Consider the following 7,264-nt stretch of genomic DNA (forward strand, 5'->3'; position numbering starts at 1 on the left):
AAAGACTTATATTTAGGAACGGCGGGAGTAGAAAATATAAATAATAATGCATGTTGGGGCAACCCACATTTCCGCTAATTTTAGCCGTGGGCTTGTTCACAATTTTTATGAGGTGGTGGTTGTTCATTTAATGGAGGGACTTGTAGTACCAGACTTGAACGATACAAAGTGTGACCTGGCACACCGTAACACCACTTGGAACAAGCGGGTAGCTATCTCAAAAAAAATCAACAACTAAAAAACCGCGACCTGGCATGTAGTAGTACACAATTTTAAACGATTGTTTTGTTGGAGTGAAAAAGGAAAAGTACCCCACTACTTATATATAGGCCGGAGCCTCCGCGCTCGCTTGCTAGGGTTGCTCTATTCACACACTCTCATCTTCTCCAGATCTAAACAAGATAGGGGTAGTAACAGTGTCTTTCTCCCTTCAAAAAACATTGGCTTTCTATCCTCACCGCTGGTTACAGATCCGGATGTATCCCCCTCCGCCGGTGAAGGGGAGGAGGGACAGCGTTTAGGCCATCGTCGACAACGAGGGAGGAGACCCACTGCCGGCCGCACAGTTATCTCTGGCCGAGCGCCGGCGCGGCAGGTCCTCCGATCCCTTCATCGTTTCCTGTGGGCAGATCCGGCCTCCCGCAGCCCACCTATCCACATCCCGATGACCTTCAGGTATATCTTCATTCGAAACCTCCTTAGCTCTACTTCCCCAGCTCGCTACGTTGCTGCATGTGCATCATTTTCTACCTCTCAGCCCCTCTTGATCGGATGGTCCAACGTCACATATTTTTTTTCTTCTATTGTTAGAGGTAAAGCTACGTCATGGAGTCGAATCTTGTACTCCCTGCGTACGAAAATACTTGTCATTGAAATGGATGTATCTAGATGTATTTTAGTTCTAGATGTTGGGGAATGTTGCATAAAATAAAAAATTTCCTACGTTCACCAAGATCAATCTATGAGTTCATCTAGCAACGAGAGAGAGGAGTGCATCTACATACCCTTGTGGATCGAGCGGAAGCGTTCAAGAGAACGGGGTTGAGGGAGTCGTATTCGTCGTGATCCATCACCAGAGATCCTAGCGCCGAACGGACGGCACCTCCGCGTTAAACACACGTACGGTCAGGGAGACGTCTCCTCCTTCTTGATCCAGCAAGGGGGAAGGAGAGGTTGATGAAGATCCAGCAGCACGACGGCGTGGTGGTGGATGCAGCAGGGATCCCGGCAGGGCTTCGCCAAGCGTCTGCGGGAGGGAGAGGTGTAGCAAGGGGGAAGGGAGGTGCCAAGTGCAAGGGTGCGGCTGCCCTCCCTCCCCCCCTCTTTATATAGGGTCCCCAGGGGGCGCCGGCCCTAGGAGATTGAATCTCCAAGGGGGGCGGCGGCCAAGGGGGTGCCTTGCCCCCCAAGGCAAGTGGAGGCGCCCCCCACCCTAGGGTTTCCAACCCTAGGCGCAGGGGGGCCCAAGGGGGGTGCACCAGCCCACCAGGGGCTGGTTCCCCTCCCACTTCAGCCCATGGGGCGCTCCAGGATAGGTGGCCCCACCCGGTGGACCCCCGGGACCCTTCCGGTGGTCCCGGTACAATACCGGTGACCCCCGAAACTTTCCCGATGGACAAAACTCGACTTATCATATATAATTCTTTACCTATGGACCATTTCGTAACTCCTCGTGACGTCCGGGATCTCATCCGGGACTCCGAACAACTTTCGGTTTGCTGCATACTAATATCTCTACAACCCTAGCATCACCGAACCTTAAGTGTGTAGACCCTACGGGTTCGGGAGACACGTAGACATCAACGAGATGACTCTCCAGTCAAAAACCAACAGCGGGATCTGGATACCCATGTTGGCTCCCACATGCTCCTCGATGATCTTATCTGATGAACTACGATGTCGAGGATTGAAGCAACCCCGTATACAATTCCCTTTGTCAATCGGAATGTTACTTGCCCGAGATTCGATCATCGGTATCCCAATACCTCGTTCAATCTCGTTACCGGCAAGTCACTTTACTCGTACCTTAATTCATCATCCCGTGACCAGACACTTGGTCACTTTGAGCTCATTATGATGATGCATTACCGAGTGCGCCCAGAGATACCTCTCCGTCATACGGAGTGACAAATCCCAGTCTCGATCTGTGTCAACCCAACAGACACTTTCGGAGATACCCGTAGTATACCTTTATAGTCACCCAATTACGTTGTGACGTTTGGTACACCCAAAGCACTCCCACGGTGTCCGGGAGTTACACGATCTCATGGTCTAAGGAAAAGATACTTGACATTGGAAAAGCTCTAGCAAATGAACTACACGATCTTGTGCTATGCTTAGGATTGGGTCTTGTCCATCACATCATTCTCCTAATGATGAGATCTTGTTATCAATGACATCCAATGTCCATAGTCAGGAAACCATGACTATCTGTTGATCAACGAGCTAGTCAACTAGAGGCTCACTAGGGACATGTTGTGGTCTATGTATTCACACGTGTATTACGATTTCCGGATAAAACAATTATAGCATGAATAAAAGACAATTATCATGAACAAGGAAACATTATAATAATCCTTTTATTATTGCCTCTAGGGCATATTTCCAACAGTCTCCCACTTGCACTAGAGTCAATAATCTAGTTACATTGTGATGAATCGAAACCCATAGAGTTCTGGTGTTGATCATGTTTTGCTCGTGGAAGAGGTTTAGTCAACGGATCTGTGACATTCAGATTCGTATGCACTTTGCAAATATCTATGTCTCCATCTGGAACATTTTCACGGATGGAGTTGAAACGACGCTTGATGTGCCTAGTCTTCTTGTGAAACCTGGGCTCCTTGGCAAGGGCAATAGCTCCAGTGTTGTCACAGAAGAGAGTGATCGGCCCCGACGCATTGGGTATGACTCCTAGGTCGGTGATGAACTCCTTCATCCATATTGCTTCATGCGCTACCTCCGAGCCTGCCATGTACTCCGCTTCACATGTAGATCCCGCCACAACGCTCTGCTTGCAACTGCACCAGCTTACTGCTCCATGATTCAACATATACACATATCCGGTTTGTGACTTAGAGTCATCCAGATATGTGTCGAAGCTAGCATCAACATAACCCTTAACGACGAGCTCTTCGTCACCTCCATAAATGAGAAACATGTCCTTTTGTCTTTTTCAGGTACTTCAGGATATTCTTGACCGCTATCCAGTGTTCCTTGCCGGGATTACTTTGGTACTCTTACGGTAAGGCTTACATCAGGTCTAGTACACAGCATGGCATACATAATAGATCCTATGGCTGAGGCATAGGGGATGACACTCATCTCTTCTATATCTTCTGCCGTGGTCAGGCATTGAGACGAGCTCAATCTCACACCTTGCAATACAGGCAAGAACCCTTTCTTGGACTGATCCATATTGAACTTCTTCAATATCTTATCAAGGTATGTGCTTTGTGAAAGACCTATGAGGCGTCTTGATCTATCCCTATAGATCTTGATGCCTAATATGTAAGCAGCTTCTCTAAGGTCCTTCATTGAAAAACACTTATTCAAGTAGGCCTTAATGCTGTCCAAAAGTTCTATATCATTTCCCATCAAAAGTATGTCATCTACATATAATATGAGAAATGCTACAGAGCTCCCACTCGCTTTCTTGTGAACGCAGGCTTCTCCATAAGTCTGCATAAACCCAAACGCTTTGATCATATCATCAAAGCGAATGTTCCAACTCCGAGATGCTTGCACCAGCCCATAAATGGATCGCCGGAGCTTGCACACCTTGTTAGCATTCTTAGGATCGACGAAACCTTCCGGCTGCATCATATACAGTTCTTCCTTAAGATAGCCGTTAAGAAATGCCGTTTTGACGTCCATATGCCATATCTCATAATCATAGTCGCAATTGCTAACATGATTCGGACGTACTTCAGCTTCGCTACGGGAGAGAAAGTCTCATCGTAGTCAACCCCTTGAACTTGTCGATAACCCTTAGCAACAAGTCGAGCTTAATAGATAGTAACATTACCATCATCGTCCGTCTTCTTAAAAATCCATTTGTTTTCTATCGCTCGCCGATCATCGGGCAAGTCTGTCAAAGTCCATACTTTGTTTTCATACATGGATCCTATCTCGGATTGCATGGCTTCAAGCCATTTGTTGGAATCTGGGCCCGCCATTGCTTCTTTATAGTTTGAAGGTTCACCGTTGTCTAAGAATATGATTTCCAGGACAGGGTTGCCATACCACTCTGGTGTGGAACGTGTCCTTGTGGACCTACGAGGTTCAGTAGCAACTTGATCCGAAGTACCTTGATCATCATCATTAATTTCCTCTCCAATCGGTGTAGGCACCACAGGAACAATTTCCTGAGCTGCACTACTTTCCGGTTCAAGAGGTAGTACTTCATCAAGTTCTACTTTCCCCCCACTTACTCCTTTCGAGAGAAACTCTTTTTCCAGAAAGGATCCATTCTTGGCAACATATATCTTGCCCTTGGATCTTAAGTAGAAGGTATACCCAATGGTTTCCTTAGGGTATCCTATGAAGATGCATTTTTCCAACTTGGGTTCGAGCTTTTCAGGTTGAAGTTTCTTGACATAAGCATCGCATCCCCAAACTTTTAGAAACGACAACTTAGGTTTCTTCCCAAACCATAATTCATACGGTGTCGTCTCAACGGATTTAGACGGAGCCCTATTTAAACTGAATGTACCTGTCTCTAGAGCGTATCCCCAAAATTATAGCGGTAAATCGGTAAGAGACACCATAGATCGTACCATATCCAATAGAGTGCGATTACTACGTTCGGACACACTGTTACGCTGAGGTGTTCCAGGCGGCGTGAGTTGTGAAACGATTCCACATTTCCTTAAGTGCATACCAAATTCGTGACTTAAATATTCTCCTCCATGATCTAATTGTAAGAACTTTATCTTTCGGTCACGTTGATTCTCTACCTCATTCTAAAATTCCTTGAACTTTTCAAAGGTCTCAGACTTGTGTTTCATCAAGTAGGCATACCCATATCTACTCAAGTCACCAGTGAGAGTGAGAACATAACGATATCCTCCGTGAGCCTCAACGCTCATTGGACCGCACACATCGGTATGTATGATTTCCAATAAGTTGGTTTCTTGCTCCATTGTTCCGGAGAACTGAGTGTTGGTCATTTTCCCCATGAGGCATGGTTTGCATGTGTCAAATGATTCATAATCGAGAGACTCTAAAAGTCCATCAGCATTGAGCTTCTTCATGCGCTTGACACCAATGTGACCAAGGCGGCAGTGCCACAAGTATGTGGGACTATTGTTATCAACTTTACATATTTTGGTATTCACACTATAAATATATGTAACATTACGTTCGAGATTCATTAAGAATAAACCATTGACCATCGGGGCATGACCATAAAACATATCTCTCATATAAATAGAACAATCATTATTCTCGGATTTAAATGAGTAGCCATCTCGTATTAAACAAGATCCAGATACAATGTTCATGCTCAAACTTGGCACTAAATAACAATTATTGAGGTTTAAAACTAATCCTGTAGGTAAATGTAGAGGTAGCGTGCCGACGGCGATCACATCGACCTTGGAACCATTCCCGACGTGCATCGTCACCTCGTCATTCGCCAGTCTCTGCTTATTCCGCAGCTCCTGCTTTGAGTTACAAATATGAGCAACGCCACCGGTATCAAATACCCAGGAGCTACTACGAGCACTGGTAAGGTACACATCAATTACATGTATATCACATATACCTTATTGTTGCCGACCTTCTTGTCCGCTAAGTATTTGGGGCAGTTCCGCTTCCAGTGAACCTTCCCTTTGCAATAAAAGCACTCAGTCTCAGGCTTTGGTCCATTCTTTGACTTCTTCCCGGCAACTGGCTTACCGGGCGTGGCAACATCCTTGTCATCCTTCTTGAAGTTCTTCTTACCCTTGCCTTTCTTGAACTTAGTGGTTTTATTGACAATCAACACTTGATGTTCCTTTTTGATTTCTACCTCTGCTGACTTCAGCAGTGAAAATAATTCAGGAATAGTTTTCACCATCCCCTGCATATTGTAGTTCATCACAAAGCTTTTGTAGCTCGGTGGGAGCGACTGAAGGATTCTGTCAATGACCGCCTCATCCGGGAAGTTAATGTCCAACTAGGACAGGTCGTTGTGCAACCCAGACATTTTGAGTATGTGCTCACTGTCAGAACTATTTTCCTCCATCTTACAACTATAGAACTTGTCGGAGACTTCATATCTCTCGACCCAGGCATGAGCTTGGAAAACCATTTTCAGCTCCTCGAACATCTCATATGCTCCATGTTGCTCAAAACGCTTTTGGAGCCCCGGATCTAAGCTGTAAAGCATGCCACACTGAACGAGGGAGTAATAATCATCACGTGACTGCCAAGCGTTCATAACGTCTTGGTTCTCTGGGATGGGTGCTTCACCTAGCGGTCCTTCTAGGACATATGCTTTCTTGGCAGCTATGAGGATGATCCTCAGGTTCCGGACCCAGTCCGTATAGTTGCTGCCATCATCTTTCAGCTTGGTTTTCTCAAGGAACGCGTTGAAGTTCATGTTGACATGAGTGTTGGCCATTTGATCTACAAGACATTTTTGCAAAGATTTTAGACTAAGTTCATGATAATTAAGTTCATCTAATGAAATTATTTAATGAACTCCCACTCAGATTAGACATCCTTCTAGTCATCTAAGTGATACATGATCCGAGTCGACTAGGACGTGTCCGATCATCACGTGAGACGGACTAGTCATCATCGGTGAACATCTCCATGTTGATCGTATCTTCCATATGACTCATGTTCGACCTTTCGGTCTCTGTGTTCTGAGGCCATGTCTGTACATGCTAGGCTCGTCAAGTTAACCTAAGTGTTTTGCATGTGTAAATCTGTCTTACACCCGTTGTATGTGAACGTTAGAATCTATCACACCCGATAATCACGTGGTGCTTCGAAACAACAAACTGTCGCAACGGTGCATAGTTAGGGGGAACACTTTCTTGAAATTATTATGAGGGATCATCTTATTTACTACCGTCGTTCTAAGTAAACAAGATGCAAAAACATGATAAACATCACATGCAATCAAATAGTAGTGACATGATATGGCCAATATCATATAGCTCCTTTGATCTCCATCTTCGGGGCTCCATGATCATCTTCGTCACCGGCATGACACCATGATCTCCATCATCATGATCTCCATCATCATGTCTCCATGAAGTTGCTCGCCAACTAT

Source organism: Triticum dicoccoides, chromosome 3B (genome assembly GCF_002162155.2).
Source record: "Triticum dicoccoides isolate Atlit2015 ecotype Zavitan chromosome 3B, WEW_v2.0, whole genome shotgun sequence".
NCBI lineage: Eukaryota > Viridiplantae > Streptophyta > Magnoliopsida > Poales > Poaceae > Triticum > Triticum dicoccoides.